The 23555-nt window shown below is 48.0% G+C and overlaps 1 long non-coding RNA gene and 1 other non-coding gene across 2 annotated transcripts in view; one reads left to right on the top strand and one right to left on the bottom strand.

The window, feature by feature from the left end:
- The window catches only part of LOC144180412 (uncharacterized), a 589231-nt gene that overhangs the window by 68679 nt on the left and 496997 nt on the right, over window positions 1-23555 (bottom strand). The window lies entirely within an intron of this gene.
- Window positions 8334-8405, top strand: Trnar-ucu (transfer RNA arginine (anticodon UCU)). Its single transcript has one exon. It is a non-coding gene; the product is annotated as a tRNA-Arg (tRNA).

Here is a 23555-nt window from a genome sequence, read left to right as displayed (position 1 = left end):
CGTGGATTTATCTGAAGTTGCACCTGTAATCCATAAAACAGCGTGAACGGAGATAACTGATCGAACAGAATATTAAAAAACTAACAAATAAGACACATGTAAAAAAAAATTACGATAATTGGTAAACCGTGTAACGCTATTCACTTCCACAATAACGCAGATTTCGCCGAAGTTCCACCTGTAATCCTTGTAGTAGCGTAAATGGGGGTAAATGGCCGGAGAGGATTTAGAAAAACGCAAACGTTTAGCTATAAAGAACTCCCACTCAAGACAAGCGGAATAAGAATGCTACGCACTGGTAGACAATTTTCTGACTTCCTGCTGATTTTTTTCTTTCGCTTCACCCACGATCATCCATCATCATCGTCAGAGAAAGTTAGCTTTCCTGCAGGGCGTAGTGGGGCTTACAACGGCATCAGTAAGTATACTTAAGCTTCGCTTAAAAAAACACTTAGGAAGATTGGCTGTCCTAGCGGTGCCCTAAAAAAACGAGCAATGCCAGTCATATTCACCAATTACTCAGCTGTGTAGCTCTATTTCGGTGGTGTTCTTGTTTCTGTGGCCGTCGCCGCAGCGACGTCCTCGAAAGTAGCATGACATGACGGAACACCAGTCATCCCAACCAGACGCTGTGATTTTTGTAATTTCCGTGCTGTTTGCGGCTATCAATCAACGCCCTGCTGTGAGATAACCGCTCCTATCAAAGTTTCTTCCTGAAGTTGAGGCGGTCTTGGCTATGGAGCCTCTTCTGGTATTTTCTTTCAAGGCACCGCAGCCTGGTTTTGAGGCAAAACAATGACGTCTAAATTAGCGACGCCCTCTCCAACAGTGTCTTAAAACGCCAACCTCAAGAACTGCGCAATATTTATGTGTTGTAAGCCTAAACTAGTCCGTAGCCTAAACGCAGCAGCGTCCGTAACCGCAGAAAGCGTAGTCGCCATTTCGTCAATCCTGAACCGCGTGTGATAAGAACATCATTCGGATGCATGAGAACTCTCCTACGCTGAATCACAATCCGCACGAGCTTAGAAACTTGTGGAGAGCGTGAAACGCCGCATCTACGGACGTATGCAGCGATACAGCCGACGGAGGAGGCGAGGGCTGGCGGATGTGCTACGAGGGGTTCACACAACTCTCACATAACTCCACCGACGTGAGCCTCACGTGTAGTCAAAATAAGACCGCGCATTTAGCGCGCCGGTGCAACCCAGCGCTAGACGTTTACTATTCGTCCAGCTTAATGTAAGCGCATTCCATGAGAATTGCGAGAAGTTTGATCTGTGTACCTCCATCGAGGAAATAAAGTTATCCACGATTCGGTTTACGGAACTAACCCGAAGATGGGGCTGCGTATTGTCCCGTTTTGGTTGCAAGGCCGCGCGAAGGAGAGGCCGAGTAGCAGGGATCCTAACGGCGCGCGGAAAAAGGCTCATTACTCGGAACATGCGTGTGAATCTGATGACAACACCAAGCACCGTTTTTATACGCCTGCAGGCACACAAGAATTATCTTCGCATGCCTGGGCACACAAATTTTGTCACGTTCGCCTCTTTGCTGTTTTGTCAGAAGGTTCTAAGTTAGCGACAGCGCGCTCGCTAACTTCATTAGCTGAAGAAAATCGCTACATGAGTGCTTGACGCGTAGAGCTCATGCCAGGTTGGATAGTTGCAGAAATGCTACATAGCGTCCTGTGCACGAGAGGAACAGTAAGAACTTCGGCCGTTAGCTCATATATATGCATCACTTTCAGCTGCTTACGTACAGATGCCTTGTTTTTCTGCGATGTCTGTGGGCTACCTAGGGCTTCATACACCGACATCACACCTACCTGGCTGCGGTACTCACGTGCTTTTCTTTTACACTGCTGCGCTGGTGGGTTTCGCAGGAAAAGTTGCTCCTGACTCATGCGCTTTGCCTGTTTTATCGCCAAACTTTTCATAGAGGGGGCGAGAAAAACACAAGAAACAGCTTTTTCGCAGCGAAAAGGTATTAGGAAGAGAATGGGTGTTAGAATGCATTAGATCGTACAAATGTGGGCCGGATGTCGCAGCTGTAACACTGCTGTAGAAAAACCCGTTACACACACAAAAAAAAACCCCGCGGCAAGTAATTAGAGAGCACGCATGCCACCGCTGAGCGGTGCGCTAACAGAGAAACCCCTTCGTTTCTGTGACTGCGTTCCAATGGCGTAACCAGAAATATTTTTCAGGGGGTGTTATACCGCGACGATAAAAAATTTAAAATGAGACAGTCTTCCCCAGCACACTGTATTATGTTTGTTTTCTTGCCTTATTCTGGTTTTTGAATTTAAGGTATACATGAAGTGGTACGAAGTGAAGGCCAAGCTGCGCCCTGGCGCCCCGTAGTAGGGTGGAATGTTTCAAGTGCTCATAAAACTTGTATGCACGGGTGTTTTAAAGTCAATCTTTCATGGCTCGATGAAAAGGAAATTCAGCTGCCACGTATACGCACAAAACCTCTCCGCCGCAATTCCATGCGCACGCACGAAAAAAATAAACAGGTTGGAGAGGAGTTAGAAGTAAGGAGAGAGAGACTGGCTGGCTTTCTAGATGACGTCGCCGCACTCTCCCATATACTGACACCGGTAAGTGGGAACGGCGCATCGGAAACAGCAAAAAAGCATCTCTCTCGCAGTAGAGCGCATGCGCAGTGAGCTACTGCGTAAAGCACAGCTCGAGTGACAACGGCTGGAAGGAGCGGTGGCGTTGTGGGATGAGTACCGCAAACGCGGCAATGGCAAAAACGTACCGGCCACACGCTACATCTTCGCTGGTTACCAACCCATACGGAGTGAATTGGCGCATTTGTTTTGGCATTTCCAACAGAAAAACACCCCCGCGGCTGGGAACCAAAGTTACAAGTTGTGCTCAGCCCCACAGAACTTTATTAGCTCCACCCAACATCAAACAATTGATCAGCACTCTGGCACTGATTTCTGCATTAGAATATCCGCTCCTAATCCTGGTATATTCCACACTCAAGAGATTCGTGATCGGCACCCAGTGTTGACTTGCATGCCATCCTGGGAGGAAATTCAGGCTGACCCCAGCACAGCGAGCCGTTCCTGCTGGCTCTCAGAGCGGGGAAGCCTCGGTCACAGATCCCAAAGAAGGCACCCTGGACTAAGGGTGCTTGGAAAAAGTGATTTATTTCTTTCCTCTTAAAACACGGAGTTGATTTATTTCGCCAACTACAACAGCACACAAGTTTGAACCAATACTGAGTTGTCATATGTGCACGTGCGAGGTGCCGCAAACGGAAATCGGTTTGCGTAGTTGGTAACCAACAATATTGAATCGCTAGCTCCAGAACTTCTCGCACGACTCCCGCGAGCTAGAAGCCAAGCATGCCAAAAGTACTTCAAAAACTGAAAATGGGGACTGCGATCTCTCTTGAAGCCTTTATCACTCCCACGGAGTCCGCCAGCACGCATTTAGTACCGAACGGTTGACTGCCTTGTGTTTCGCCTGCGCAGCACATCCTAAAGTGCTCCCCAAGTGTCAGAATCTTGCCGCATTTCTCGAGTCTGTCTTTAATCGACCAAAGTTGTTATAGCGCCTTTAGTTTTTCCCTTGACTCTCGGCTTCGGACTATTCGAACCATCAAATATTGTTTTCTTCTGGTATCTGGAAGTATAAAGCCCTATCTAAACCAGAAGTGACGAAAAACATTCTTTTTTGGTGGGTTTTCATTGCCACACCACTCCACGCGTTTGTTGGCTGTGCGCCGAATGTTCGACGCGCTTCCTGGACCTTGGGGAGAAATTCGCACAGCGTGCGTGCTTTTGACGGCTAGCATCGTTTTACAACCGGGGTTCCCAGGATGTGGGGCTCGAAGCCGCCAAGTTCGACCCTAACTTTAACGTAAATTCTGCTCCGAAGGATCGTTCACGGTTCTATGTTGGTATTTTTAACCACCATACGAATTTGATGACCTGCGATGTTAAGATTTATAAAAAGCAGTCGTCGTTGTCGTTAGCCATGCTAACGAACAAAAACATGGTGTACGATATTTGGATAACCATACTCTCGGGTCTTCGGGGAATATAATTCGGGGACAGTTACTCACAATGTACATTCACTGACAAAGCAAGCAAGCTTGTGTAGTTCATGCACACATCGCTGCCATGTAGTTCTGCATATCGTCCACATAGAACCTCACATCGGTTTCAACGAAACGTGAAACCCTGACTGCTCTAAGCAAAATACTCGTAATCTAAGTTACGGCAAGGTGTCTTGCGTGATAAGGCATTCAACCAGCCCATTTGGGCTAGCGCTTTCGTGTCTTTTCTGCGTATCTAACTGGGTGGAAAATGCAACCGTGGCTTTGTGGGCCAGTTATGGCGCCGGTTATTGCACAGACATCAATCTTAATGACAATAAGGAGATAAAGCTTGAGATAAAGTTCAAGACCACCAGGTCGCCTTCTTACCTTTGGTAGATGCTGTGCCTACCCCCAGTGAATCTATGAAGCCCAATAGTTTGCCGCACTGTGACCATGTAAAATGCTCGCTCGTTTCCCACTGCCCTAACGCCCACCGATGCAACCGTTTTAAATAAAATCGCATCCTCCTACTCACAACTGAGAAAAAATGCACAGATACCTTGAGGTGAACAATGTCTTTTAACGGGCGATAAAGCCAGAAGTATATGCAAGCATAAAAAAAAAACTATCGGTAACACCAACACGCGGCCACCTGGTTATGACCCCGAAAAGAAGTGCATGCCAATGACACCCTAATAATCATCCGGTGTCTTGTTATGCAGATGAGTATTACGGCCACAAAAGCGTCGCAGTCGGAGTGGAGCTTGCCACCAACGATGGAAGTGCTCGGCGCAGTCAATCACGACTCGTGTACAGCCGCTCAAAAGTTGTCCGCGTTTTTTTTTAATTAGAAAAAAAACGAACATTTGCCATTTTCCACGAGTCTTGTTACCCTAACTTAGTTCTTGACGTTATTTTAATCCCTCCCAACCCCGTTAAAAGCGCTACCGATTTATTTTTTTCGTGCGGCGCAGACTGTGCCCGAAAATGTGCATGATTGGAAATTGGAAACAACTTGCGCAACTGCAAACGTGTAAGTCGTGGGCCGAAGCTACAGAAAAAACTAAGTAGGAGCAGAAAGAAGAAATCAAGATTTTTCGCTTATATGAATCGCAGTTTCAATCAAAAAGGTTCACAGGAACATGTAGGCGAGATTCCAAGGAAGTAAATAGAATAAATGGAGACGACACTGCAATGCTGTGTACGCTTAAGTCGCTGCCGGCAATGGCGTACCGGATGCATTAGCGTGCGAGCTTCAAGTAAGTAGGTTTATACCTTGAAGCGCGCTTTGAGAAAGCGTTTGGCGGTAAAAGTTGGACAAGGCAGACGCCTTCACGTCGAAAATGTCAAAAAAAGAAATCTTCAACGGAAAATGTTAGAAGTCTAGACGAGAGCAACATGCAAGCACAGGTGTTGCGAAAACGCTCGCTGAGAATGAACGAACAAGGCTGAAATACGAAAAATTGTTTATGCTGTGCACACACTTGGTAAGAGTATACCCACTCGTTTGTTTCCATTCAAAAAAACCTTCTCGCCGGTAACTAAGACATTTTACTTTAACGTTTTTGCACCATCAGTCTGCGGCACAAATGCCAGCGCGCTGATATAGTTAGTATATAGTGGTTCTGCGCCCTGATGCCGCGGCTGGTTACAGCTTACCACAACGTTTGTACCAGTACACTTTTTAACACGAAGACAATAATTTACCATAACCGAACAGGACAAAAAGCCGGCGTCCACCGCCGGCGTTTGTAGCAGCGAAGGGGCCCCAAAAAAGGGCCAACTGGGCAAAGAGAGTGAAGATAAAGTAAGCGGTGGAAAAAAGAGATTCTACTAGTGAGCAGGAGGGTGCTCTTAGGGCCTCCGCACAGTGAGAGGCATCCTTAGTCTAAGATGCCTTGGTGCTGGCTGGTCGTCCGGGCCCGTTCCACCAGACGGCGCTGGTAAAGAGAGCTCGTTATACTGAAGATTACATTACTGAATAGTACTATAGTGAATTAGAATTTAGGATAATATGCCGAATTAGAGAATATATTACCGAAGAGTAATATACCTAATTAGAATTTATAAGAGAAGGTGGGAGGTAAACAGGTGTTCAAGGGCAGAAAGGGGGGAAGCGATGGGAGTTTAAAACCGGGAGGAGGGAGTGGGAATGTAATTAGGTTAGTTAAGGGTAGGATAAATAAGTTGAATAACACCGGCAAGTTGGTTGGTGACAACCGACGTCCCGATATATCATCATCATCATCATCATCAACAACAACAACAACAACAACGCAGCTTGTCAGCTGCTCCACCCACTGATATTTGGGAGAAGTTCGGGAGTTATTTGGCGGTCCGATACCACGTAGTATATGGTGACAGTAACCGGGCAGAAGTTACAGGGGGCAGGGTATTCGATGGGGTCATAGCGTTTACTAGGTTATGGGAAAGTGAATTGGTTGTAGGCGCTCGAAAGTAATTCTTTCGTGGCGTTTTAGTTGTTAGAGGGGTTGTGTTTAGCGACGGCGGACATTTTTACCAGCGACACTGCTTAGCAAATAGTTATTTTCCATGTCCGAAGTTATAAATAGCAGGAAAGTGCCGAGCGCACGTGAACGCGTTCCGCGCGGCGACCACCCGGTAGTTAAAAAAAAAAACAAGAAAATGCCGACCGCTCGTATTTGCGTGCCTCGCGGGGACCGCCCAGCGTCCCCGGCGCGCTTTGTCAAGCCCATCATACCCACTAAAGCAGATTGATCAACACTGGCCAAAAAATAAATCCATCGTTCGCCGTAATCGTTGCAACACTTGCTCGGAAAGAGACAGACTCTAACTTTCGCCGTTATGGGGGAACACTTGCTTGAAACAAGGACACGTTATATTGCACAGTCGTCCAAGGTGATGTGCAATGATGTAAAGGCGTAGTTCGGGGCAAGTAATGCGGACTTAAAAGTCGTGGTTTAGCGTTTTTATTGCACAAGGATCGCTTTTTTTTACGAATGTTATTTGCGACGACATGAGCGAAAGCAGTAGTAATCGAGGCATATAAAGCCGATGGAAGCTACTCAAAGGGTCGCTTCTACTTCGATAAAGCTAAAATTACAAGCGTTCCCGTGGTAATCCTCGTTCACAGCAGAATACGTTATACTGAATTTAAATTTCAATGAGACGCGTTTATTTCGAATGTTTGAAATTAAATTTAAACGGTCGATGTAAAGCACCATACTTCATTAATTTCAGAGCATTTTTTGTAACAAAGGTGGTTGAACTCTCTTCCACTTCCTTCTTGCCTTCAGAAAACTTAGTAAAACTTATTTCCTCGAACAATCGTGACTTTTTTGCATATTTTGTTTTTCATTCCTAAAGAACATGTTCTTCTTTTGGCCTTAATGGTTATGTGACATGTTGGTGATGTATGTGTTGACCACAAATTCTGTCATTTCTTTTTCACTTATATTGCCTTATCGTGTTTGACACTCGTGTTTGACACTCCGTATGTGTTTTTTTTATTGTATGCGCTTGATAATCTGCAATGCGTTTGAACATTTTATATTTTATTCGATGTAATGATTGATTCAATGCAATGTTTGATGTTTGATGATTTAGTGTGTTTTGAGCGTTTGAGATCCAGCAATCTGGTTTGAAGTATGTCGCGCTCATGTTGTCTGCTGCGTGTACTGTCTGGTGTCGAAGGCCCAGTCAGGTGGCTTTCAATGCCGCCTCTTGCCTTGGCACCAAGACAGACCGCTATTGAACATCGTTTTTGTCAATAAACAATAAACAAACAAACAAACAAGCGATTACTATCAAACAGGGAGAAAGTGAAAAGATAGAAGCGAGAAAATCGGGTGGAGCGCCATTGATCTCTCTCCTCGGTGCCGTCGTAAAAGAGGCCGGCAGGAAGATAAGACAAAGTTTTTTTTTTATGGTGGCTTATCGGACTTTACGGAAGAGCTAGGATTAGTGCCGAAAAGGAAGGAACGAAGGAAACAGGGCCGCGATGAAAATTCGAACTTACACTTTCTCACCCGCATTTCGAAATAGTTGAACCAAAACACAGAAAACCAAGGTGGACATCCAACTTCTTGCACTTCTTCTAAATTGTCTTTTTCTTCCCGCCAGTTACCCGCTCATGACATTCTGTAGACGATCGAGTCACGCCCCGGGGGTTGAAAAGAAGGTCCCCTTCTCCCCGTGTAGTCAGAGTGGCGCTGGCTACCACCCTCAAGCGTCAGATACACTTCTAGTAAATATAAATAGCCCAGAAAGTGAAGGAGAACACAGTCGCCCAGATAGCCGAGTTGGTAAGGCATTCGAGATCTAATCGAAAGGCGTGGGTTCGGTCCCCACTCTGGGCGCGTGTTTTTCTTTCTTTCTTTCTTCCGTATATTTAAAAAAAATGTTAACTTCATTAACCGTAGTAAAAAAAAAGAGTCTAACCACACCCCTATGCCTCCTTTGGCGTTGTAGACTGCCGACCTATGTTTGTGTATTTCCTCAACGAGTCCCTCATTTCCTTACTATATATATATATATATATATATATATATATATATATATATATATATATATATATATATATATATATATATATATATATATATATAGAAAACCTCAGAAAGTAATGGGAAGGATGTGGTAGGTCATTGAAAGAAATAAGGAATTTGGATAGACATAAAGAAAGGGGAGAAAAAAATGCCCGCCGGGTGGGATACGAACCCACGACTTCCAGGATACGCGTCTAGTGCGATGACCACTACGCTACAGGCGGGGCTATTTTCCCTCCACCTTCTGGGGTATTTATGTTAAGGGGACAGTGAAGATTGATGTCCCCGAAGTCCGGTGTCGATCAGGAACCCAATCGCCCGGGCTCCGGTTGATTTGGCAGGAGGCTGGCTGGGTGATGGTGTTGAAGTTCTTGGAGATGGCGGTCGAATTGACGAACTCGAGGCGTTGAAGTTGATTAAGTGAAACGGAAGTTTATGTACAGCTATTTACAGTATGAAAACTGGGTGCATAATAAATAAAAAGAAAAACTTCAAACTTCGGCTAGACGCTAGCTCCGAGTGCGCATAAATCACTCGAGCTCCTCAACTTCGTCTAACTCTCCTACTCTCGGAGCGTACACAAACCGCTCGAGAAACGACGGCCGAGACTCTGTCTCGCCGCAAGATCCGTCTAGTTGCCCGGTGCGGCGCTGCACCCTGAACCTCCGACGCGATCTTAACTTCGACTAGGGGGCTCCTAAATCCCAACCTAGCGTTAACGGTCGAGACTCCTTGTCTCGCCGGGAACTGCCAGCTCAGCGCTCAGACGAGAACGATTTCCAACGGCCAAGTTCGGCCTTATATAACCTCGAGATCACACTCTCTCGGGAACGCCCCTGTAGCGTTCGTACACGCGTATGGGCGTGCCCAAATACACGTAGACAGCTGTCACTCAGCACGCCACGGAATATTCATTGAGGCGCCGTCACCTCCTGGTCAACGGCAAGCCCGCAGATGAGCAGGTTCGAGCGACCCCGCGGGGTCAAAACGAAAGACGGCGACAGTGCGTCATGCTGACCAGGACGCGACAACAATAGAGACACGCCGGTAATCCCAGCGGGTCCGGCAGGCGTTCCTGGAATCCGGCGCCGCAGTCTGCCTTCTCAATGGGGGATTATCCTTGAGGAATGCGGAGGGCCAGACAATCCGTCTCCCGTGCGCGCCGCGACGAATTAGCGGTGGTTGCAGCGCAGTGTCGGCAGTGCTACGTCGCCAGACAGAGCGACGGGTTCTCACGCGCAGCCCGGGCGCCCGGCTGCTAAACTCATAAGTGGACCTTACAGGGACCTTCTTTTTAACCTCGGGCCGTGACTCTGGTGTCTACGACATCTCGAGGGTGGTCGACCAGCGTTCAACCCTCTTAAGCTTCCTATGGCACCAAGACTGCAAGAACCGACACCCTTTCTATGCATACAGCGAATCAGAATGGGAATTGAGGGGCTCGCTGAAAGAAGACAAAAATAAGGTTAGGCAGTCAAGAACGCCAAGGAAAGCAAAAGAGAAAATGTGGTAGGTCATTTTCTTCTGATGCAAGCTTATATATTTTAATGACAAAAATGCGTAGGAAAACATGCCCCTCGGGTGGGATCCGAACCCATGACCTCCAGAATACTCATCTGGTGCGATGACCCCTAAGCTACTGGCGTAGCCCTGCTCCCCTCCACTTTCTGGGACATTCATACTTTAAAGTAATTGTTTCCTGCGCTTGAGGGGTGGCAGGTAGCACCACTCCGGCTATACTCGGGGTGAACGGACCTTTATTTTAACCCCCGGGTCGTGACTAGAGCGTCTACATGTCGAGAGAAGTCCATCAGCATTGAACCCTCTTCAGTTATGGCACCAAGACTGCCAAAACCGAGACCCTCGCTATGCATGTAGCGAATCGGAATGGGAAAATACGGGCTGGGTAAATTAGGACAGAAATAAAGCTAGGCAGTCAAGAAAGTCAAGGAAAGCAAGAGGGAAATGAGATACGTCATTTTTATTTTTGCAACAGATTCAGATTTTTTGAAAGAACGAAAGTGGAGGGAAACATGCCCGCCGGGTGGGATCGGAACCCACGACCTCCAGAATATGGGTAGGCGCGCAAGCCCCACTCACGAGATGGAAAGAGAACTGCAGATCCAATAGCCAAGTCCAGGTGTGAGTGACTACGTGTTGTGTCCTATATTATAAGTGGGCTGTGTTTTATTGAAAAGGAATGCTCCCGAGGATGTTAAAAAGCTGTAATCAGGCGAATTCGCGCGTCCGTCCGTGAAGAGCACCATAGTGAATTATGCGAATTTAGGTCGTCTGTTAGAATTTAACCCCGCACGGGGCACCTTGAGTAATCTTGGTGACGGTACTGGCGATACCGCGGACCCCGAGCCCCCCAACATAGACTGTGACCTACCGTGGTGATGTGTTTTTAAGGTGAAGGGTAGAAACCTCGAACGGTGGCCGTCGGAGCCCAGGTCAAGCTCCGGCGGATGGGCTCCCTGTCTGTTTACCAGGCAGGGAGCTCCGGGACCTCTCTCGGTATCAGGGTAACCCGAGCGAAGGAAGTACCCCCGTCCCCTGCTTTTTCCTATGCCATATGGTAAATCGAAAACCCCCCTCCAAACATGATCGTACCTTGAAAAGGGTCCATACCGAAGAATCTTTTCCACCTCTTCCTGCCATCAACTCACCGAAACCTGACAACTACCCACGTTTTTTTATAGTTGAATCGGTTGACAAATCCAAGCCTCTTTCCTCACAATCTGTATTCCTTGTATCCAAGTTTCTTGAATCTATCCTTGGCAACACATACAATGCTAAAAAACTAAGAACTGGCGAGGTCCGAGTTGAGGTTAACTCACAGAAGCAAGCCACAACTCTCATGAGCTAAACCAGCATGGCAGACCTGGATATCAGAGTCACACCCCACCGCAGCCTCAACAGCTCCCAGGATGTGATATCTGAGCCAGACCTTCTAACCGAGACAGAGACCGATCTGCTCGAAGGCTTAAAAGATCAAGGCGTGACAGCAGTAAGGCGCATCGTCATTAGGAGAGGTAACAAAGAAATAGCCACCAAACATCTGATTCTGACTTTCGACCGATGCACACTGCCCGAGCATATCAACGCAGGTTTCATCCGTTGTTCTGTCCGGTCATACATCCCGAACCCGCGGCGCTGTTTCAAGTGCCAGAGGTTCGGGCATGGTACCAACTCCTGTCGTGGCAGAACAACATGTGCCAAATGTGGCAAGCATGATCATCTATCCGACAACTGCACTGCAACCAACCTTACCTGCCCGAATTGCCAGGGTCCACATGCAGCATACTCTCGCGCTTGTGAAAAGTTTCAACTAGAGAAAAAAATCATTAACATAAAGGTAACAGAAAACATCACCTTCCCCGAGGCGCGAAAAAGGTTCGCCTCTTTTCCCCTGGGGAGGTACGCCGACGCAGCTCGCCGGGGGGCGGAGCGGCGTCTGGTTTCGGCGGGGACCCAGTACCGCGAGTCGGACTTGGTCCCGCCCCCGCCCTCCCCAGGGTTGCCTCTGGCAGCACAACCCGCCTCCGCACTGCTCGCTGAGCCAGCAGCGGCTGTGGTGGCATCCACGTCCGGTGGGGATGCTGCTGCACCCACCGTTTCCCCCTCTCCACCGGCCCGAAGCACACGCGAGGGCCCGGACGAGATGGAGACGGAGGCAGTCGCAGTGACCCCCTCCGCCGCCTCGCTGCCTGTGCCATCTGTGGTGCTCCCCACGCCTTCGGCACTGGCAGCGCCGGCAAAGAACACCCGAAAGGGTACCACGTCAAGGGGGCCCAGTCCGCTGGGCACCCCCTCGCCTTCAGATGACGACATGGACGTCGAGCCCTTCCGGCTTTCATCGCAACGGAAGGAACGGGCTGCGACGTCCAGGTCAGTAGAGAAGGCCAGAAAACCCCTCCCAAGAGTGCAAGCCCCGAAAGAGTCTACATAAATAGTCACACTCCAGTAGCTCTGAACACATAATAATGGGAAGAGAAAATATTGTTCAATGGAACTGCAGAGGCCTTCTGAATAATCTTGACGACGTGTATGAGATTCTGCATGCCAATCAGCCAAGTATAATTTGTGTCCAGGAAACACATCTGAATTCCAAACACACAAATTTCTTGAATAGTTACCTGGTATACAGGAAAGACAGGGATGGCTGCACACACTCTTCTGGCGGTGTTGCCATAATCGCCCGCAAATCCTTAGCATGCCACCCTGTCACCTTGAACACCGTCATTGAGGCTGTAGCCATTCGCTTAATCATATTTAATAAGTTGATAACGGTATGCTTCATATACATTCCTCCTGATGTTGCACTTACGAGCTCCGACTTCGAGGCGCTGGTTGACCAGCTGCCCGAACCATACATCCTTACAGGCGACCTTAATGCTCAAAACTCTCTTTGGGGCTCTTCCAGAACGGATGCCCGAGGTCGCCTGATAGACAAATTCCTTACATCTTCTGGAGCATGCCTTTTCAACAATAAACAGCCTACATACCAAACATAGGTCACCACACATACTCACATCTTGACCTGGCTATTGGTTCTGCAATTCTCTTTCCATGTCTGGAGTGGGGTGTGGGCACTGACCCATATGGTAGTGACCATTTCCCCACTCCATTAACGTATATAAGTACAGGCCCGAGCAGTCCATCTTCCCATAAAAGGTTTAATGAAGCAAGAGCTAACTGGAATACATTTACCGAGACATCCCAACTACACCACACATCCATGGGACACCTACACGTTGAAGAAGCTTCCCAAATGCTCACGGCGCACATCCTCGACGCCGCCGAAAAGTCCATTCCCCACGCCTATGGTGCCCCGCGCAACCAGCGGAGGCCGTGGTGGAATGAGGACTGTAGGCGGGCGCGAGAGGCCCAGAACAAGGCTTGGGGTGTCCTTCGTCGGTACCCTACGTCGGGTAACCTCACTTTGTTCAAACGGGCCAAGGCGTTAGGAAAACGTGTGCGCCGTGAGGCAAAACAAGAGAGTTGGCGTTCCTTCATAACATCCATAAACTCCTACACAGACACACGGAAAGTATGGACGAGAATACGCAAACTCAAAGGACAACAGACACACAGCCTGCCCCTGGTCAGTACAACAGCGGACACACTGGATGACCAGGCTGACACACTCGCACAACACTTCCAACACGTGTCCAGTTCAGCACACTACACGAACACTTTCCTGAAACATAAAGCCTCCTGTGAAAAGAAGTCCCTATACGACAACAACAAATCACAGACTTCGTACAACTCCCTGTTTTCACTACATGAGCTGAGGGCTGCTCTGAGCACGTGTAAACCCTCAGCTCCAGGCCCAGACAGCATTACATACACAATGATACAACACCTACACGCAGACACACTTGAAGCACTTCTACATCTATATAATAAAATATGGCTTTCGGGGACATTCCACACTCTTGGAGGGAGGCCATTGTAGTGGCTTTCTTGAAGGAGGGAAAGGACCCGTCGTCCCCCTCAAGTTACCGTCCAATAGCCCTGACGAGCTGCCTGTGCAAGCTCTTCGAGAAGATGATCAATCGCAGGCTCGTGTACTTCCTCGAGTACAATGGTCTTCTCGAGAGCTGCCAGGCAGGCTTTAGTGTGGGGCGATCGACAAATGATCAACTGGTTGCACTTGACTCATACATCAAGGATGCCTTCGTGCATAAGCAGTACTGTTTAACTGTCTTTTTCGATCTCGAGAAGGCCTACGACACCGCTTGGCGTTACGGGATTCTTAGTGACCTCAGGTCATTCGGTGTTTCGGGTAACAAAGTGGCGTGTTGAGTTGCACTCTCTTTATAGTAAAGATGAACTCTCTTGGAAAGGCACTGCCACCAACGATCTCTTATTCCATGCATGTAGACGACGTGCAAATATCTTTTAAATCATGTAATATGTCAATATGCGAACGTCAAGTCCAGCTCGGCGTCAAGAAGCTTGCCGGCTGGGCAGACAAGAATGGGTTTAAATTGAATCCTGCAAAAAGCTCCTGCATTGTGTTCTCCAGGAAGCGCGGGGTCCATCCGGACCCAGACATTACTCTTAATGGCGTGTCGCTTCCTGTGAACAAGGAGCACAAGTTCTTAGGTGTTGTGTTTGACCAGAAACTCACATTCATTCCACACATCAAGGAACTTAAACATAAATGTCTAAAAACAATGAATATACTTAAGGTTCTCTCCCACCAATCGTATGGTTCCGACAAAGAACTCCTACTACGGCTCTATACTGCTTTGGTTGGGTCTCGTTTATACTATGGCAGTGTGGTACATGGGTCGGCGAGAAAAACAGCGTTGCGAATGCTTGACCCAGTGCTACACTTGGGGCTACGGCTTGCGTCGGGTGCTTTTCGCACTAGCCCTGTCGAGAGTCTGTATCCCGAGTGTAATAAGTGGAGCCTTGAGAACCAACGGACGTACATGGACTTACTTTATGCTTTTAAAATTTCATCGCTGAATAACCATCCTTTTTATCCTGTCTTTAACGACACATCCACATCTGTGCTTTTTGTAATTCGCCCATCCGTTCCTCTGCCCTTTTCACTTAGAGTGAGAGAGCGAGCCTCGGATCTGAGCGCTTCGTTTTTAGATGTGTACAGATCATCCTTTTCAGACATTTTACCTCCTTGGAAAGTTCGTCCTGTGTCCTCCGACCTTTCTTTTATGAAACTTGATATGGTACACGATTTTATGGTACACACGATTTTTGTCAAGAAATCGTGTACCGCGAGCTGCAATACTGCAGCACTTTCTGTCTCTGCAGTTTAAATACCCAGTTGCAAAATTTTACAGTGATGCGTTTAAAACCTCCACTATGGTCTCGTGCGCTCCTCACGGTCCGAATTTCAGTGCAGCCAGAACTATGAGCGTCCACACAACAATTTTTTCAGCAGAAGCATATGAAATTTTACTGATTGTACGACACATACTTGAAAATCAAATTCCAAAGTCTATCATCTACACAGATTCCTTGAGTGTTGTTCGCGCACTGTCATCGCATACACCCCCCAAAAACCACATAGTTAATCTTGTATTTAACACTATCATGTCTGTGTATGCGCAGAAGCATCAGCTGCTCCTCTGCTGGGTCCCATGACACGCTGGGATCGCTGGAAACGAGTTGGCAGACGAGAGGGCAGCTGCTGCTGCACTCAGGAACACTGTAGACATAACAACCGTACCATACACAGACCTCAAGCCACACATGAGACAACACTTGCGCAGAACATGGCAAACACACTGGAGTGAACAGACAGACAACAAACTACATGTAATAAAGCCACACTTGGGACGGTACACAGCTGACTCACACAACAGACACACGGAAGTCGCCTTGGATAGGCTGCGGATGGGGGACACCCATGCGACGCACTCGTACCTGCTCACGCGATCTTCTAAACCCCAGTGCAGTAGGTGCGGAGAGGCCCTATCTGTAGTGCACATACTAATCACATGCAAGGCACTTCACACAACACGACACAAACACTTCAGAGAACTCTACAGACAACGTATTCCCGTACATGCATCGCTGTTTCTGGGTGACGATGACATGTTTTCCGTTAAACGTGTGTTTGAGTACTTGTCAGATGTGAATTTTTTAAACCTCATTTCCTATCCCGCATAATCAAATCTGGCCCTATACACCAGCCATCACCATTGCCGTTATTTGATTTTATTGTTGTTTTCGCTTTAGTAGCCACTATTTTATGTTAGATACTTTTGTTTGGCGCTCTTTGCCCCAGCTGGCCCTGCGCCAAAAACCTCTAACCATCATCATCATCATCATCTGTTAGAATTTAAGGCTCTGGCAGCTGATCCACCAGCGCCTCAAACTCAGAGCTCGAGAGCGGGAAGTCAGGAGGGATGTAGACAGAGGATACCGTAATCAACCTTTTAATTATTATTGTACGGATTGCTACAGCTTCAAGGACAGTTTGCAAATTGATAGGGGGGGGGGGGTGCCGGAGGGCTTCTAAGGATTTCTGGGCGGTTATGCCTACACTGCCCGAAGAGTGTGGGCAGCCATCCCTGCCCTTTCTGAATATCATGGAACTATTGAGAAAATTTGTTTGTTTACTACTAAGGTGATGTTCCTGCAGGCACATGACGCTTGCCTGATTAGAATGCAGTCTCTCGTACACATCGTCAGGATTTTTAAAAATGATTTCAAGTTCCATTAAACGATAATTTACTTCTCATTATTACGTGTTTAGAGCTACTGCAGTGTGATTGTCAATGTAAGGTCTTTCGGGGATACGATTCTCGGAGAGGTTTGTTTTGGTTTCCCTGGAGGTTTGACTGAAGAGGCCTGTTGCTTTTGCTGCGACGTAAACAGAAAAGGTCCAGTGTGCATCTCCTCGTCAGATGCCCTAGGTGTGCCCGGAGGACCGGCCCCCCTGGTCATAGCACCCTTTCGCGTGCCTTTCGTTTCAGCCGTCACCGCCGCGGGTCTTAGCAGCGCCACAGGTGGTACAGGCGGTTCGCCTGGGGATGGAGCCGCTGCGGTTGCCTCCACTTCCATCTCCTCGGTGACCTGCCGTGTACTGGTAGCAGGATAAACAGATACGGGAGGAGAGGCCCCTTCGGTGCGCTCCTGTCGGTGCTCAGACGAGACCGGGGCCTTCAAGATGGGCTTTTGTCTCGCCTGCTATATCTGACTCTGTGATCATAGCGTCAGAGCTGTTAAGGCCTCGGTGGGATGAGACCTTGACCTCCACGTCCAACATGCGAGAATGAGTGAGGAGTTTGACGACCTGTTGCTGACTGTTTACATCGACCAAGAGCTCGCCGGTTCTTTGTTAGCTTTATATGATTCACGTAAATGTTTTCTAGACACTTCGAGATCAATAACACGGACTGCGATGCAATAAGCTTTTTTTGTTCAAGAGATTAGATTATCAAGAAGCGGGAGATGTTGCCAGGTTTTGGGAAGGTCATGTTCGGAAGGGGCGGAAACAAAAGTTCGGTGTGGCCCCTTTGAGGGGCCGATCATTGGGTTTGGAGAATTTAGAGAAAAGCATAATTAAAAAAAAACAGGGGACGGGTTGTTTTTTTCTCCTCTAGCCTTACCTTGATAACTAGAGGTCCCGGAGCCCCCTGTCTGGTAGACGGACCGGGAGCCCATCGGCCGAAGCTTGACCAAGGCTCTGACGGCCACCGCTTGAGACCTCTGACCCTCCGCCTTTCAACCCATTGCCATGGTTGGTCAGAGCGCGAGTATAGGGACTCAGGGTCTGCGGTGACGCAAATACCGTCACCATGAATACACAAAGTGCCCCGTGCGGGGAACATCAATAAGAACAGGCGTTGTTAATTCATAAACTGGTTTTTTGTGCAACAAGTAACTTCGGCATTACTGTATCTCAATTATTCGTCTCAGCAACACAACCCATGACGACCATATGCTCTCGGCTCGCCTAACAACATGTGGTCTGCATTTTTTAGCCTTCATCTTGTCTCCTAAGTGTGACTTGATATACAGAAAAGTAATAGTGTACGTTATGGTAAGACGCGCTGGTTTAACAGAGGGGTAGTGATGAGCATACAAGTCTAATCATGCACTTGATGCATCGGGAAGCAGCATAGCCTAATGAGTGGAACATGGCCAAGAGAAGCAACGGCGCAAAATACAAGCGTGACACAAAGGATCAAAGAACGTTTGCTTACTCTGTTTTGGTATGTATTAGCGTGAATTCGAGAAACATCGATACACAACCCCAAATCAGTGGCCGATGTGGCACTATTTGGTAGAGTCTTCTGATAGTTTACTACATTACATTGAATAGCTCTCAATTTAAGCCTATACTTGTATTGTTGTGGGAGCGTTTTGCCAGAGCTTCGTTGAAGTTACAAGTTTCCTTGCGCGAAGTTTTCAGGCGCTAGTTGGTGTCAAACTGACCGTATTTTCTCAGACGTCGCTCCTTAGAGCACGTGATGTACTTTTTTTCCGAAAATTTTTGATATCGCCTGCGCTGTCAATATATTTTAATAAAAGTGCGTAAAGTTCCGTCAACTAAGCTAAACGATCAAGTTTCTGTGCCTGGTTTAATTTTGTAAAGAAGTAATTGAACGGAAAAGCTTTTTTTTTTTGCTCCTGTGCTCCCCTAGTTTACCCACAACTCTCGACTACAACTCGGAGAGGAAGGTCCAAAAAATATCGATACCGCGTCACCTAAGGACGACGCTGTATAGCTATAGATTAGCGGGAAAAGGGGAACAAGTAACTCCGGGCTAACACGTTATTCCTTGCACCATGTCAAATAAGTCCTTTTGCACGGATCGCAATATAAATCCGGGCCGTCGGGCCGTCGTAAATCATAACAGCCGCCCTTGTTCCTTTCTCATCACTCCAGGCGGGGGAGAAAAGAAGGCAAACAATCGGACGACGACGATGCCGGCGGACGGCGCAGGGGAGGCCGAGATCAATGGCCGTCTTACGTTCGATTTCTCCTCTCCGCCTGTTGCCGAAACAGAGCAGGGGTGCACTTCCAGAAACCCGTTGCTAACTCTCCATGTACACCCTGCCCGGGCACGGCCAATGGGGGCCGAATTGCTACCTTGTCGATGCTGTTACCCAAGTTGTATCGTTTTGGCAGCTGACCCGCTTCGAAAAGCAAGATGAAAATGAAGCCTTTATTGAAGAATGCCCGTTCTCTCGCTCCCACCGCAGATCTCTAACGTTCTCGGCATTTTCGAAGATTGAAAACATTAAAACCCGCGACAGTTCTGCGTCATGTGCATATAACCTGATGATTCCTGTCACTATGCATGCGGCACAGACGGAGCAGGAGGCTAAGGAAGAAAAATAGGCACGTCCAATTGAGAGCGCAGCACTAGAGCATTGCTTCTACATGCTGCTTGAGCACCACAAGCAATGGCAATAAGCATTAGCCTCATTTCACGTTGTGAATTCGATGTTAGCGCTGCAGGGGCTCTCCCGCTGGATGACACTTGGTTATTATCAGTTTTAACGAGGTATAATGCTGAAGTTGCAGCGATGAATATAGAAGTATGCAAAGACATTCACACAGCACACTATTTTGTGCGGCGTTCTGTCGCACGATCAATTGATGGTTCTGCTTCATTCATGCTCCTCCAACACCGCTACACACATACGGTAAACATGCTGCAGCTAACCCAGAATGTCGCATGAGGCTGTGGAGCGTGGTGCCGCGAACGTTTCTGCCCTCAAAAACTACGCTCCCCCTTTTTCTTGCCGGCTCCGTATCCTTTCGCATAGCAGGTTAGCCGATCTGCGCTTGCCAAAAGCGCCCGGGCGTTGCCTAGCAACGGAGACATGCTCTCCTGGATGGGTGGACAAATAAAATACGCTAAATTTGCCTTGCACTGGAGATTATTATTGCGTGCTACTGGTGACATTTTCTGAACAGTAACAACATACTGAAATACAGCGTCAATTTTGATGCGAAAGGAGGGGGTGCCTCTTTTGTGCACTACGTTATATCACCCGATTCTAAATGGAGCTTTTGTGAGGATAGTAATAATGAGTTTTGGAGGTAATACTTACTGGGACGCTGGGATAACCTCTCTCCTATGCATTAGAAGAACCATTGTAGCTTTATTCTTGACGTTTGGTGCAAATTGCGGGCTAGAATGTACCCAGCCTGTTTGCTAAATTGGCAAAACTTCGCGGTGGCAAATTACATAAATAAGGAAAAAAGCACCAACATGGGTGCGGGTGTCAGACGAATTCTTTTTTTCAAACTTTTTATATTAAAGGCCATATCGAACATGTAAACAGATTTCAAAAACACGGATGTGCGTCCAAAGCGTTACCAAATGTCGCTGTCAAAGGACAAGATGGTACCTTTCCTTGCACCACAGTCAAGCGATCCTCTTAAGGCTTTCACTGACACGTCATTCAGCGAGGAGTTCAATGACGTCCTGCAAGAGCAAACACAGCGTCACCTTCCTCCGGCCGTTCCTTTCACTCGAGACCCAGCACGCGCAGAGGAGCGAGGTGTACAAACTGGGCGGAGCCATGAGCACGACGTTGTGTCGGATGCGCGCAACGCGGCCGACTTCACTTAGCGCCATTCAATTAACGAGTGGTGCCGGGTGTCGGGTTCGGTCGATGTGCCGGCGGCAATCAATCGCCAGGCGGGGCGCTCCGCTTGCGTCGCCGCTGCGGAAACGACGTCATCGCCGTCATCGTTCCTGCCGACGGAGCCGAGGGCCGCTATCGGCGTCAACGTTACTATTTATCAGCTCCGTCGAGCGAACGGCCGCTCACTGCCTCAGCTCGGCCGCCGCGCTCGACCTCGCATGGCGCGGTCGAGCCCGCCCTAGATGTGCACAGCGAGTCCGGGCTCTCCCCTACTTTCCCAATCGTCTCTGCCCGTCCAAAACTCCTGGAAATTTGTGTGATCTGGTGTCGCGTGGCGACTAATTAAAGGTTTTAGACAAATCCCAGGAGGAGTCACTATGCAATGAATTTAGCAGTTGCTCCGAGGATATTAAAACATTTCTCTAGCGCACGGTTGAACAGATATGGTCGCCTAGACTCGATCGGCACCCACAGAGATGGGAATTGGACAGTGAATTAGTTATGAATTCGCGCCTTGTCGTTATTTTCGGCCAGTTTTCTTTCCTAAACGAAGGTTTGGGATAATGCCAGTTATTATCCGCTCCCTCTTCTTCTTGCGATGAGGATATGCCGGAAGCGTTCCAAGAATTTCTATTATCTTCACCCACATATTTCCCTCCCTTTAGGACCTGTAGCCGCACCCAACGTTGGCTAGCACCCAATGTTGAGCTGCATCCCCTAACCAACTCTCTCATCTTGGAGGGCGACTATGGCTGACCCGTGCGCAAAGATGCAGCTCCTGCTGGCGAACATGGCGGAGGAAGCCAAACAACGTATTCTGTACTAGGAAAAGTAAAGTCTATTTCCTTCTTTCTTGCCTCCTCACCACCCACCACTTTATCCACTCTCGCCCACACACCCTCCCTCACCTCCAAACGTCGCCTTTGGGCAGTGGGGGATCTCGCTGAACAGGTCATCGCCGGAGCAACTGGCGCTGGTTGCTAAAGCCCTGGAAGGAGCGCAGACTCTTGGCCTCGCGGACGAAGGAGGCTGACCACACCCCCTACCTCCCTTTTTTTCTCAATCAATGTCTCTCTCTATCTCTCGCTACCTGCGCTAATAAGGGCTAATGGGCTTTACGTATTCGTTTACGTATGCGTTCACTTAGTCTGTTCGACTACTCTATAACTGAGACGAAACTCGATATGGTCTAAGCAATCAAGCGAGTGTTAGCCGGGATAAAAAATACTGCCACCAACGTTGATTGAACATACATATTTTGAAATGTCTATGTCCAGCGTGCATGGATATACTTAAATTCCCATCCAGGAAGGCACAGAAAGTTGATTGAGAGACTTTTAAGGTAGTTTCATCGATTGCAAATTTGTAAAAAAATTCCCAAGTGGGACGTACGTGGCAGCCATCGTCGCGTACCTACGAGGCTCACGGGAAAGCAGCTGGACACGGTTGGCCACCACTAACCGGAATCAGCGGTCGGTTGTTGATTGGGCATGCAGAAAGGTCAAGAACATTGGAAGTAGTCCATGGCAATGCCACTGGCAATATCACTTATGCGTGGTTAATGTGGCTTGACGGACACCGACTGCACAAGTAATCGGAGGCACCGTATAGGTTTCACCGTGACCTCAGTATCCCAGGAAGCCACTTCGGCTAGGTTATATGCACGCGTGTGGCATTTAATGATGACCGCGGTTACCGAACCTGTCTGCTTGCTCACAAGGCAAAGTGTTCCGGTGCACCAACTTCTCCGGTGACTGAACTTAACGCCGCTCGAGTCAGACCAACGCATCCACAAATCACTTGCTGTCTACATGGGAAGGCCATTTTTGATCAGTCTCACCTACACAGCGTTGTCTATTTGTTACAAACAAAAAACGTCATTTTTCCTTCAGAAGAACTCTGTGAACCATAGAATGTTTAGCTGAGATGCTTAATGTAGAAAGCTTTACTATGTCGTCATACCATTTTTAATGTCCGCCTGCGAATTCCCTCCTCACAGAACAGGGAAGCACGATCAACCATGTGCGAGGAGAAATACATTACGATTTTCCTTGAGCAATTCAACATAACCGATTTATTATTTCCTGTGAGATTCCTTGTTCAAGTTTTGCCATAGTGGAAAATTGAAGACTCCCTACAAATATTCCGAGATTAGAGTTAATGGCGAGAAGGGGAGCACTTCGGTTTTGCCTTCGTCACTTTGCGCACGAGGCTTTCTACAAAACGACGTTACGATGCTCATGATGTGCTCAGGAAGGGACTGATCAAACAATTTTCTATCTGTGGTCATGCTGCCATTGACAATGTCCACGTGCAAAGGAACAAGGCCCCAAATCAGCAAAAAGTCTTTCAAACTATGAGGGCAACATTTCCCGCAAAGGCCACAAAACAACAAAGAAAGCAACCCTCAAAGGAGAGCCGAAATTAGAAGCGCCGTTATTGAAATGCACTTCAAAGTCCCGCGCACAGGTTTTCTTGTGACACGTGGCAACCCACGTTGAAATTTACGGAGCGCGTCCCTTACGTCTTTCGTCCACATAAAAGATATTATTGAAAATCAAGACCGCAGGAGTAGAGGACGGTAGGGCTAGTTTCGAATGCGTTCGCATTAGGAGCCACAACTAAACAGTGTCATGGTAGCAGGGATCAACTTGCCACCAACAGCCGCCAGCGCAAAGACGGCAGCATACACGTGCACGCCTACGCGCCGCATCCGCGCGCAACGCTCACCCTCGCAACGACTCCTGTATTTAAGAGGAAAGAGAACTTTGCCCCATACTACTTTTTCATTGGAGATGTGCGCTCATTGCTCATCTCTATTTTTGTAATGACAAGGCCCCACAGTAACGAGCAACCTGAACGGGGAAA

This window comes from Haemaphysalis longicornis, unplaced genomic scaffold (genome assembly GCF_048455015.1).
Source record: "Haemaphysalis longicornis isolate Haplotype H1 unplaced genomic scaffold, Haemaphysalis longicornis Haplotype H1 scaffold_4, whole genome shotgun sequence".
NCBI classification, from domain to species: Eukaryota; Metazoa; Arthropoda; class Arachnida; order Ixodida; family Ixodidae; genus Haemaphysalis; species Haemaphysalis longicornis.
The sequence above is the reverse complement of the archived record's forward strand: the minus strand, read 5'-3'. Positions and strand labels throughout refer to the sequence as shown.